Source organism: Salvelinus fontinalis, chromosome 38 (genome assembly GCF_029448725.1).
Source record: "Salvelinus fontinalis isolate EN_2023a chromosome 38, ASM2944872v1, whole genome shotgun sequence".
Classification (NCBI taxonomy): domain Eukaryota; kingdom Metazoa; phylum Chordata; class Actinopteri; order Salmoniformes; family Salmonidae; genus Salvelinus; species Salvelinus fontinalis.
The window spans coordinates 36441134-36455088 of record NC_074702.1 but is presented as its reverse complement, the minus strand read 5'-3'; the positions used below and the strand labels follow the sequence as shown (position 1 = coordinate 36455088).

The 13955-nt window shown below is 41.7% G+C and overlaps 1 protein-coding gene across 1 annotated transcript in view; it reads left to right on the top strand.

The window, feature by feature from the left end:
• Positions 1–13955, top strand: part of LOC129837577 (acyl-CoA dehydrogenase family member 10-like) — a 33712-nt gene that overhangs the window by 4563 nt on the left and 15194 nt on the right. The window lies entirely within an intron of this gene.

Sequence of the window (13955 nt, the reverse complement as noted above, 5' to 3'; positions counted from 1 at the left end):
TCACACACACACACACACACGCACGCACGCACGCACGCACGCACGCACGCACGCACGCACGCACACACACACACACACACACACACACACACACACACACACACACACACACACACACACACAGTGCAGATTCATTTTGCGTGGTTGGGAATCACTACGCCTCATTTTAAGCACACATTCTCCCCGCTGAAGGAAAGAGTCTATGCACCAAAAATAAACATAGAGACAAGGATTACATGTGCAAAGCCTATTCTCTCCCAATGGGTTCACGTATATTGGGGAAGTCACAGGTCTCAGTCACTGCCAGGAGGGCTTACGAAAGGCTGGGGTTACTCATCGAGCTCTGTTGTGATTGGTTACATTAGGCTGTGTGTGTGTGTCTGTGAGAAAGTAAGAGAGAGCAAGAGAGCGAGAGGAACAGCACCCGGATGCAAGAGAAAGAACTTGGTCCCTTGGGAAGCTGCTGGAATTGATGCTATAGGCTGAGGGGAGGGTCTCTTTTCTTCCTCTGTGAAAGGAGGGGGCACTTTAAACCCACTTGTATGCACATAGGATTGTGTCCCCTGACCTCTACTCAGCCAAAGGGCCTGATCCTACATCCTTGCAGAGACAATAGTAGTAGGTGCAAGGCAAGGTGAGCCACCAGGGCCCTGGGTTCCTCTGTAACATGTAGACATGAGGGGGATACAATACATTTCTATCTCAAATAAAAAATCAAATTACATTTTGTTTGTCCCATTTGCCGAATACAACAGGTGTTTCACCTTACAGTGAATTTCTTACTTACAAGCCCTTAACCAACATTGCAGTTTTAAGAAAAATAAGTGTTAAGAAAGTATTTACTAAAATAAACTCAAGTAAAAAAATAAAGAAATACCTGTCCTTACTCCTATAATGTTGAAATAAGTGTTCACATTCAACAAATACAGCAAATGTCATTACAATCCACCAGGGCCCTGTGTCCCTCTGTTCACAGTGGTAATAGACAGACATAGGGAGGGCACTGGCAGTAACTATTATACACTTCTGCCTGTCCTGTTGCAGGGTGGAAATATAAAGGGGATTCTATCTCCTAGTTGAGAACAATGGGTCAAGCACAACAAATACAGCATCTAACATTACAATCCATGAACGTCTTTGTTGTACTGCATTGCCCACCTACAATAACAATTACAATTCCATCCAAAATATGGATTACAATAAAATTTAAATAAATACTGCTAGCAATGTGTAGTTACTGTTTATCATAGTATGAAGTTCCAATGTGTTAAATAATTCAATGTATAAATCTTTAATAGAGGTGAGAATCAGTGGAAAGGTCATTGGAGAAACTTGCCAGGAACCCCTCAGTGACATCTACAAAAAAAGAGTGAGAAAGAAGGGGGAACAAATATCCTTTGACTTAACACACTGAATGACTAGCATAGCCCCCTACCCTCCAGTCACAGCTATACAGCTCTCCTATATAAACCTAAGCAGCTTCTAGTTTGGTGCCAACGTCTATCAAACTGCTCAACTCTTGAAGTATTTATTTATTTGTATTGTAAATATGCATATATATATATATATATAACTGTCTTGCCATGATAAATAAAGGTTAAAAAAAAAATATATATATATATATCCTATGATTGCATATAATGCTTCCAATCCTTTATACTGTACATGTTTTGTGTTCTATGTTGTTATGTCTTGTATGTAGCAATCCATCAACACACATGACGTTCCCTCTCAGGAAATAAAAGACATTTTGATTTTGACTTTGAGTAATAAGATTTATATAGGGTCTCCAATGTCATAAAGTAGAGTACCTAAGTGCAGTATGTCTTTATGAAATATAGAAATATTTACACTACCTACTGGATGTGTACGTCATTACACTCACGCTACAATTAATGACTTAAACCACCCAGTTACTCAACCCTGCACCTTAGAGGCTCCCTATGTACGTAGACATGGAATCACGGGTCACTTTAATAATGGAACACTAGTCACTTAATAATATTCATGCTAATAATGTTTATATACTGCTTTACTCGTCTCATATGTATATACTGTATTCTATTCTACTGGATTTTAGTCTATGCCACTCTGACATTGCTCGTTTAAATATTTATATATTTCTTAATTCCATTCTTTTACTTTTAGATGTTATGTATTGTTGCATTGAGCTATAGCTCGTCACTGCTAGATACTACTGCACTGTTGGAGTTAGGTACACAAGCCTTTCACTACACCCGCAATAACATCTGCTAAGTATGTGCATGTGACCCATAAAATGAGATTTGATTTGATTTTAATAATAGAGCTATGTTCAGGAAATACATGTTATTTTTGACTTCCTACTTTCTGGAGACAGAAATACTGAGGGCTCAATTGAATGGAACCGGTGTAGTTATTTTTCCCAATGGTCAAATAAAAACACAGAATGGTTTAGAGTGACTAGCTCTACCTCCTCTCACTACTCTAAGGAACATTGACACAAATGCCCTTAAAATATGTAGGGGGAAATAGTTAAGTGGATATTTGGTTAAACATACTATTCTTGTGATTTAGTCTATTGTTCTAAATCTGATGAAAATAAAATGACTTCAACAACAGTATTAGCAAGCCATATATGCCATGTAACTGCCTGTACCTACAGTATACACCTGTCGCTGTTAATAAATAAGTCATATTCACTTGTACTATATCATTCTGCCTGTGTAAGTATAAATACAAGCAACATATTCAAGGTCATCAACATAATATCAAATACACTTAAATAGGATGTAATTCTTCTGACTAGCCAACCCTTTTCAGAGTTGGTGTCTTACAATACTGCTAGCGCAGTGTCACTTCTGACAACTCAGATGCAAAAGTCTCTACAAATATCCTTTCTTTGTAAAGCTGCTTAGACAACAATGTCAGACTAGCCGACGGCCCCTTTTGTGTATTGAACCTTATTGTTAGGCTCAACACCACGGCTTAAAGTGTTGGTCATCCAGCCCTACAACATGAGTCTGTTCCGTTGTTGGACCGACTGACGCCCTGCAAAGACTCAATGACAAACACATTTGTGCACAAATATCCTAACCTGTGAAGAATTACATTTCCACGAGATGAGAGATAGTTCATCACACCAGCATCAACTATACAGTATGTTCCAGAATATTCTAAAGATATTGATAACTGTAGATATTCTTAGAAATGGAAATGCAATGAAACGGCCATGTTGCTCTGTCTTTATCACATTAGATCAACCCTGAAACGGCCATGTTGCTCTGTCTTTATCACATTAGATCAACCCTGAAACGGCCATGTTGCTCTGTCTTTATCACATTAGATCAACCCTGAAATGGCCATGTTGCTCTGTCTTTATCACATTAGATGAACCCTGAAACGGCCATGTTGCTCTGTCTTTATCACATTAGATCAACCCTGAAACGGCCATGTTTCTCTGTCTTTATCACATTAGATAAACCCTGAAACGGCCATGTTTCTCTGTCTTTATCACATTAGATCAACCCTGAAACGGCCATGTTTCTCTGTCTTTATCACATTAGATCAACCCTGAAATGGCCATGTTGCTCTGTCTTTATCACATTAGATCAACCCTGAAACGGCCATGTTTCTCTCTTTATCACATTAGATCAACCCTGAAACGGCCATGTTTCTCTGTCTTTATGACATTAGATGAACCCTGAAACGGCCATGTTGCTCTGCCTTTATCACATTAGATGAACCCTGAAAATAGAAAGAAAAAGCATAACAAATGTACCTGCTATAGACAAAGATATCTAACATCAATATTTCGATCCATTATCAGAATTAAAGAGAATAAATGTTAAGATAACAAAAATGTAAATACATATATCTGTATGTAAAATAACAACTATTAATTTGTAGAATTTTACTGTGTAGACTTTGACTTTTTAGATCAAATATATTAGTTAAATGGCACTCAAATTACCATATTTCAATTTGTCCATTGATGCAAGGTTAAGCAGTGGAAATGAATATGGTCTGCTGCTGAAATTGATGATCTTTTCAGTATTGACATGAATTAACATTGCAGAATTTGCAATGCAAGACATTTATTCTACAGGTCTAACATATTATTATTATGACAACAAAATATAATAAGAAATAAACAATTTATAAATAAAGGGATTCAATCGAACACGCTTTGCATCATTCAGTCAGTAGCTCTTTTTCCCATTGTGAAATAAAAATGACAATGATTTTGGTTGCTGTGAAAACCTATCACCAGGTCACAGTATATATGATTCTCTATTTCAGATAAATTAGTGTAGATGTGGATATAGATATAAAATGTTATATAGATATAACATTTCCCATGCTCTGAGACACAATCACCAGACCATGGCATTTTTAACAGATATGCAGAACTAAGATGTTTATCCTGTTTAGTAAAGCGGTGATCAATGATATTCAGGCACCTAACTCCATTGAGCATCAATCAACAGTTCTGTTGTCTATAACAGAAGTTACAAGGCCATCTCACTGCCTGGGCTGTTTCAGATCCGTTGGAAAGGGGTTCCAGTAAGGTACCTTTTATACGATATGTACTCCTGAGGTTACAATGAAGCGCACTCATGAACAATGGTTGGATTTAGGCGCTCTTGTCTGTCTGGACAGTTTTTTAATCCATTTAGGGGACAAAGACTGGCCATGATCTATTTAAAGTCCTCTTTTGCAGTGTTTTAGTCAGACACAGAATATCATTATCTTCTAATCAAAGATAAATAGCCTATACTCTAAGAAGGGTTCTTCCTTCGTTTGAAGCTCCATATTTGGGTGCAATCTATCGTCATGTAGAATTCTAGAATATAAATCACATTTTATTGGTCACGTAAACATATTTAGCAGATGTAATATACAGACAGTCTGAGAAATCCAGCTAGCACAGTCTGGAAATCCAATCCTCTTCATCGAATCGTCGTCCTCCACTGACAATACCCTTAACAAAATATTCACAAGGCCGTAGATGTCGTAAGAGAAGGAACAAAATGGCTGAGTGATGCAGAACATCCATTGTTTGGTTCTTTTATTTTGGAGCTAATCACTACACACTGCAATTTGCAAACAAATTGGCCAATGACTGAAACATATTGTCCTATACACAACATATATATTGTGTTTGAAATATTAAGTTAATTGGTTCTAAGAGTTTTGAGCTTCAAAACATGACTTATTTCCTTTATATCTCAGTCTAAAGCGAACAAGAGATTTACCTCACATTATGAAGGTTAGAGGTATTCTATTGGAAATGGGCTTGCATTGGTATGGCAAGTGACTTCTGTACACTTCTGTACATTGACTTCTGTACACACTGACTTCTGTACACTGACTTCTGTACACTACTGTACACACTGACTTCTGTACACTGACTTCTGTACACTACTGTACACACTGACTTCTGTACACACTGACTTCTGTACACTACTGTACACACTGACTTCTGTACACACAGACTTCTGTACACAAACAACATTTTGAAGGAAATGCTTTCATTCAACATGAATGACTTTCATAAAAATTGCTTGTATTTTATTTCTTAGTGGTGACTTGCTAAGCCCATTGTCCCAATCCAAATGCCACATTATTTTGCTGTAAATTTAGCTGCGAAAAAGCTATATTGTTGTCTCTACCTTCTTGCCCTTTGTGCTGTTGTCTGTGCCCAATAATGTTTGTACCATGTTTTGTGCTGCTGCCTTATTGTTCTTACCAGGTTGTTGTCATGTTGTGTTGCTACCATGCTGTGTTGTCATGTGCTGCTGCCATGCTATGTTGTTGTCTTAGGTCTCTCTTCATGTAGTGTTGTGGTGTCTCGCTTGTCGGGATGTGTGGTTTGTCTTATATTTTTATTTAATGTATTTTTATTTTCAATCCCAGCCCTCGTCCCCGCAGGAGGCCTTATGCCTTCTGGTAGGCCGTCATTGTAAATAAGAATTTGTTCTTATCTGACTTGCCTAGTTAAATAAAGGTGAAATAAATACAAATAAAAAGATTTTGTGCTAGTACTGTTACAGCAGACTGTTTGACTATCGATGAACAAACTGTATATTTTCCTTCCTTTAGCAGCAGCCAGAAATCACAGTACATGACAGAAGCAGTAAAACAATGAAATGGTGCTATGTAGTGGCACGGCATCCAAAAAATGTATCAAAGCATGACCGGGGGGATGGAAAAATCACCCGGGACGTTGGTGAAAAACAGAAATGCAGTTTTTGTGTTTAGAGAGAAAGAGAAAAGGGCGAGGTGTTCTGAGAGACGGGGGGAATATAATCTCATCATGCTTGGTCCATGGTGCCTATTTACCCAAAATGCAAAGAGGCCAAGTTCTTTAGAACATCCCGCTGTGTCGATTGAAAAGCAGGAACAAATCAAAGACACAACTCATCTGTGTTTATATTTCTCACACAATGACAAAACCCACCCCTTTATATGCCATCTCTTTATTTATCCGTGGATGAAAAATGCACAGCGTTTCCCATCAACTCTTCCCTGTTCTCTTCCCTGTTCTCCACCAATACTATTTGAGCTTATTTATGTATTTTTAATTGTCATTTTCTAAATTGTAGATTGTCCTACTTAAAGGAGCGTGACTCCATGCTTTGTGTGGGGCTCATCTCCATGTTATATGACCACTGTGTGCTTACTCCTCCTTCTTGTGCTGTCTATTGCATGAATTAGTTTGGTACAAATTACCTCTACTGTGTGTCTGTCAATCTCTCTATGTGTCTGTCAGTCTCTTCATGGGGAGCAAAACAAAGAACAGCTGAGACTGTGGAGAGGTAAACAGAGGTTACCCCACCTCTACTGTCACACACACACACACACACACACACACACACACACACACACACACACACACACACACACACACACACACACACACACACACACACACACACACAGAAAAAGCATTGCTAACAAAATGGAGAGAGTCATCGATACAAAACTGACATGTTAGGAGAAAGTGAAAATCATATTTCAGTTAAAAAAATAAAATAATGCTTTAGTTTTGGGCCACTGAAGTCGTTTCAGCAACGCCTGATTTCTCGCTTCAAAATTACTCCCATTTTCAGACAGGCAGACAAAGAGACACATAGCAGAGGGTGAAAGCCGACTGATGTGTCTCCCAGTTTCACTGTGTATGTATGTTAAGGGATGTGGATGGGGGAAGAGGGTTTCTCTGTCTCTCTCTGCCAGCTGTAAGGTTCTGATTCTCAGCATCCCCTTGTTTCACCCCCCTCCCTGCTTAAACCACAATACGCTAAGAGACATTCAGCTAGTTCCAGAATCAGAACGTTCTGGAGAGAATTTGAATGATTGTTTTCCTTTCCTGCACCCCAATAGTTATCATAGACACACTGTCTTTGAACATGCTGGCAGTCAACGGCATGGCACAGGAAAGGGTCCACAGACAGGCTCAACATTGACAAGCCATCTTCCCTTCTTGAAATCCTTTGAAAATATCATTCCCACTGTTTTGATTAGAATATAAGTAGCTTCAATGTAATGCAGCAGTGCTGATCCCTTTTGTATTGCTCCCACATAGGCTATAGGGCATTTAGTAGAGCAGTAGCAAGCAGCCTATTCAGGATTGTGAGATATGTTAGAATGATTAGAAAGGAAAAATGATGCTCACCTTCTTCAGGATGTTACCAGCAAGTGAGATTACCCACTATTCAAGCACTAAGTGGATACAAGGCCTACAAAACCTCAGCATTAACGCCAACATAGACAAAAAAAAGATAAAAATGTTTTTTTTTAAATACATCTAATAAAATAAGATCGAAGAAAGAAAATCTTCTGCCATGTTTGTGTTGAAACAGAGAGGAGCTGAGGAGACACATCTTATCTCATGTGTGATCAACTTTCATGTACATGACAACAGCAAGCAACAGATGCGGGTGTGAGATGTTGTGGGCTTTTGGGGGAGGCTACACCCCAACATTTCAAGCCCCAATTTCTATGGTTTTTATTTATCCCCAATCCTCTTGATGCCAACTGGTGCTGGGAGCAGCACGGAGCAGGACGCTTGTCTCAGCAGGGGCCATTAGACATGGTGTGGTGGCCGACATAAAAGAGTTCACAGCACCCCGACATGGAGGGCTTGGGGGGTGAGGGGAGTGAGAGGGGTGAGAGGGGGTGGAGAGTGACAATGGCCTGAAACTTTCTCTTTTCTATTTTATTCCCAAAGTACAGAAATTTCCATTAAACGACCACTACACTCTATATCCTTTGTGCTAACTCAACATCTGATGCATTTTTGAAAAACGATTAGAGATACTATCAATATTTAATTCTCTGAACTATATGGTACTTATAGTAACATATAGATGAACTCTTAGATAATGCTCAAGGACAGCACTACCTAGACTGGGTAGCTATTTCACATGTTAAGACCTAGGAAGATTAGGGAGACCTGGGCCTGTATCCAGAGTGTCTCAGAGTAGGAGTGCTGATCTAGGATCTGTTTATATAATAATAGTATTAATTATGATAAATGGTAAACTAGAAGGCAACTGACCCTAGATCAACATTTTCTCTGAGATGCTTTGTGGATACGTTTAATGACTTTTCATGTTATGTTTTATGTTTTCCTTATTGTGTGAAATTGGGGTGAATTCTGCCTATCTATTAAACTGACCTGACTCATGGCTCAATATGAAACACTATGTTTAGCATGTGAATGTAAAGGATAAATGAATGGAATGTGAAAACTAAATAGGTAATAATATGATTTCCTGATTCCCCCTCTGCCACAGACATTCATTTGAACTCCTCTGTGACAAATATTATTCGCAGAGAGAACAAGTGGGGAGTGATTGTGTATTGAGTATAACTAATTAAATCTTGCAAATTGCAAATGCCACAGCTCTATTTCTCTCCATACAGCTGACTTTCAACATTATGAATCATGATTGTAGAAATTGCAGTGAGGAGCAGCAGCTGAAAATGAGGAGAAAATGACTTTAATTATATGATGGAAGATACTGGCTATGAATTGAGTGTATGGGTTCTGTCCGTGGCAACAATTGTGTCAGCAGATAGACACATCGATCGTCTTTTATATAGAAGCTGTGGAGGTATATTGACATTGTTCTTAGTCTTAAATTCAACATTTACTTCAATATGTCCTCGCACTGTGTTTTACAGCACCAGACAAAAGATATGACCTTCACCTATTCCACAGAGAATGTCAGGATACTGTAATAATGACATTTCCTAACAATGTTGTGGTTGACAGACATACAAGATTTAAAAAACGACTGCTGACAAACATAAGTAGTCAATTGTAAATTGTTAGAAGTGAGTAGGAAGGATGGGTAAAAGATATATATTCATCCAGGTGAGTCTCATTGAAATACTATGGATATCTCTTTTATATTGAAATACTATGGATATCTCTTTCACATTATAAAACCATGGATATCTATTTTACATTAAAATACTATGGATATCTATTTTACATTATAATACCATGGATATATCTTTTACATTGAAATACTATGGATATATCTTTTACATTGAAATACTATGGATATCTATTTTACATTATAATACTATGGATTTCTTTTTTACATTATAATAATATGGATATCTATTTTACGACATTCACCATCACGTCATACCCTCACACCCTTCATCTTCCTCAATGAAAAGTAAGTTAATCACATCACATTGCTGTAAGCAGCTAGAAATGCACCATAGTAAACCTCTCCAGCCTCTACACTTCCAAATCATTTGTAGGGATGCAAAAACCTGGTAACTTTCTGCAAAAGATTCCCTCCTAATTCCGGGTATCTTCCAACCAGGACTTCTGGAAAACCGGGGGAACTTTTTTAAATGACTAGAACTTTGCAACGCAAGCACAAGTTTTCTAACTTCTCCCTGAATCGCAAAAGTTTTGCAATGAACATGACTTATTTCTTTCATTGATGTACAGCAGACCATCTGACTCTTAGACAGCTGATTGTTTGTTTGAGTCTTTCATATATCTCAATCTTTGTAAGCATCATGTAATTGTTCCTGTCTGAAGCCCAATATGGCTGCCTGCACATCCATGTGTGGCTTTGTGCTTCCATCTTCTGTTCTGTCCCCAGCCGCACACACACAGCAGGGGGTTCCCAATTACCACCACTACTGATTAAAACACACTCATGGACAGAAATCTAATTGGCTTCCAGTGAGGAGAACTGGTCATTTCAGCTAGCTAGCTAGCTATAGCGACATGAAAGATAATTGTTAAGTTAAAACCAAGGGCACTCCTCGTTTCCTTCCTCCCTCCATCCCTCCATCACCTCCATCCCTCCATCCCTCCATCTCTCCATCTCTCATCCCTCCATCCCTCCATCTCTCCATCCCTCCATCTCTCCATCACCTCCATCCCTCCATCTCTCCATCTCTCCATCTCTCCATCCCTCCATCCCTCCATCTATCCATCTCTCCATCCCTCCATCCCTCCATCCCTCCATCTATCCATCCCTCCATCCCTCCATCACCTCATCCCTCCATCCCTCCATCTCTCCATCCCTCCATCTCTCCATCCCTCCATCTCTCCATCCCTCCATCTCTCCATCTCTCCAGTCAACATTTCCTTCTTCTAGCAACAGATGGAATGAGCTTGGAGTTAACGATTGTTGTTACACTGCTAACTCTACCTGTTGTTGCCGCCACAATCTTGGTCTTATGAGATAAGATAATGGGGGGAAGGAAGAGAGAATACATTTGAACATAACTACAGAGATGTCTTATTCTCATTGAACCCAATTCACTGTGTTTCACTTATCGTCTCAACAGCTGTTTACAAGATACACACACATTCCCTCTATATCTCAGTTTCTTCTCTACTTGTTGTTATTGTTGTTGTTGTTGTCCCCCTCTCTCTTTGCAGAGACACAGGCCTGATAAAGCTGATTGGTTAGGGCTGAGCGAGGAAGAGGGGAGGAAAGGGGGAGGCAGAGGGAGACTGGGGGAAGCTTCAGGACTGATGACATTTGTCCATGGGTTTTGTAGAGGGACTCCCTGCTGTGTTCACACTAACCTCAAAGTGAGTTTGTTCAGTCAGTGAAGGCAGCAGCTCCAACTGAACACTCAGTCCACCCAACCCCCATACTGCCTCCTCATATGAACTGATGCTAACTTTAACATGTACACACTTGGAAACACACACACACACACACACACACACACACACACACACACACACACACACACACACACACACACACACACACACACACACACACACACACACACACACACACACACACACACACACACACACACACACACACACACACACACACACACACACACACACACACACACACACAGCTAACTCGAAATGGCTGCTATTTAGTCATGATCATTAGGAGATCATAATTAGACATATTAGTCTTATAATGTATTATAACTGGATCACCAGCAAAGTGTTATATTCTAGCTACAGAACGATATTAGCGAACGAGGATAACAACAAATATTTTGGCACATACGAGAACGACGAGGAAGTGAAGGAAAATTCTAATTCAAATTGAAACCCAGACAGACTTTAATGCCTCAAGCCAATCAGCTACTTTCATACAGTCCTCTAAGAGAATGAGATGATATCTACACAAAGTGACTTTGTAGTGGCAGGGGAGAGAATATCAGCAGGGCTCAGTGCCTGGACCCCCTGCTGTTTTTAATCAATAACATTAGAATGCCTGGAACTGGTCACTCACAACTGTAATCTGCTTTCATTCTGCATGCTACCTTGGGATTAGAGGCTGTTAGCACCCCCCCCCCCCCCCAATCCCCCCCACACACACACACAGCTCACACCCCTTCTCAAACAAACATACAACCCCACTGCACAGTAACACACATACCCAAGTGCACACTCACACACTCACACGTCATACACACATACACACTCATACATACACTACAGTGTTGTGTGTTGGATAGCGTAGTTGTGCACCGCCACACATGAAGTGAGAAGGGTAGTAATTAATGCAGGCCCTCTGGGATCTCTGTTGGCTAGATTCAGAATAGCAGAGTTAGTTTGTAGCCTACTGTATCGATTCACCACTCTGCCTCATGCCCCTGAAACAAAATGGAGGGAAGGAAGAGGAGAAGTAGAACAGGAGGAGAAAATAAAGAAGCGAAAGAGAGGGAGACAGCTAGGAAGAGAGGGAGACCGCTAGGAAGAGAGGGAGACCGCTAGGAATAGAGGGAGACCGCTAGGAAGAGAGGGAGACCGTGAGGAAGAGAGGGAGACAGCTAGGAAGAGAGGGAGACCGTGAGGAAGAGAGGGAGACAGCTAGGAAGAGAGGGAGACCGCTAAAAGAGAGGGAGACCGCTAGGAAGAGAGGGAGACCGCTAGGAAGCGAGGGAGACAGCTAGGAAGAGAGGGAGACCGCTAGGAAGAGAGGGAGACCGCTAGGAAGAGAGGGAGACCGCTAGGAAGAGAGGGAGACAGCTAGGAAGAGAGGGAGACAGCTAGGAAGAGAGGGAGACTGCTAGGAAGAGAGGGAGACCGCTAGGAAGAGAGGGAGACCGCTAGGAAGAGAGGGAGACCGCTAGGAAGAGAGGGAGACCGTGAGGAAGAGAGGGAGACAGCTAGGAAGAGAGGGAGACCGTGAGGAAGAGAGGGAGACAGCTAGGAAGAGAGGGAGACCGCTAGGAAGAGAGGGAGACCATGAGGAAGAGAGGGAGACAGCTAGGAAGAGAGGGAGACAGCTAGGAAGAGAGGGAGACTGCTAGGAAGAGAGGGAGACCGCTAGGAAGAGAGGGAGACCATGAGGAAGAGAGGGAGACAGCTAGGAAGAGAGGGAGACAGCTAGGAAGAGAGGGAGACTGCTAGGAAGAGAGGGAGACCGCTAGGAAGAGAGGGAGACCGTGAGGAAGAGAGGGAGACAGCTAGGAAGAGAGGGAGACCGTGAGGAAGAGAGGGAGACAGCTAGGAAGAGAGGGAGACCGCTAGGAAGAGAGGGAGACCACTAGGAAGAGAGGGAGACCGCTAGGAAGCGAGGGAGACAGCTAGGAAGAGAGGGAGACCGCTAGGAAGAGAGGGAGACCGCTAGGAAGAGAGGGAGACCGCTAGGAAGAGAGGGAGACCGCTAGGAAGAGAGGGAGACCGTGAGGAAGAGAGGGAGACAGCTAGGAAGAGAGGGAGACAGCTAGGAAGAGAGGGAGACCGTGAGGAAGAGAGGGAGACAGCTAGGAAGAGAGGGAGACAGCTAGGAAGAGAGGGAGACTGCTAGGAAGAGAGGGAGACCGCTAGGAAGAGAGGGAGACCGTGAGGAAGAGAGGGAGACAGCTAGGAAGAGAGGGAGACCGTGAGGAAGAGAGGAGACCGCTAGGAAGAGAGGGAGACCGTGAGGAAGAGAGGGAGATAGCTAGGAAGAGAGGGAGACTGCTAGGAAGAGAGGGAGACAGCTAGGAAGAGAGGGAGACAGCTAGGAAGAGAGGGAGACTGCTAGGAAGAGAGGGAGACAGCTAGGAAGAGAGGGAGACCGCTAGGAAGAGAGGGAGACAGCTAGAAAGAGAGGGAGACAGCTAGGAAGAGAGGGAGACCGTGAGGAAGAGAGGGAGACCGCTAGGAAGAGAGGGAGACAGGAAGAGAGGGAGACAGAAAGGCAGACAGGGTATGAATAAATGTTAGGGAGACAGAATGGGGACAGGGTATGAGTGAGGTTAGGGAGACAGAATGGGGACAGGGTATGAGTGAGGTTTGGGAGACGGTATGAGTGAGGTTAGGGAGACAGAACGGGAGACAAGGTATGAGTGAGGTTAGGGAGACAGAATGGCAGACAGGGTATGAGTGAGGTTAGGGAGACAGAATGGGAGACAGGGTATGAGTGAGGTTAGGGAGACAGAATGGGAGACAGGGTATGAGTGAGGTTAGGGAGACAGCATGGGGACAGGGTATGAGTGAGGTTATGGAGACAGAA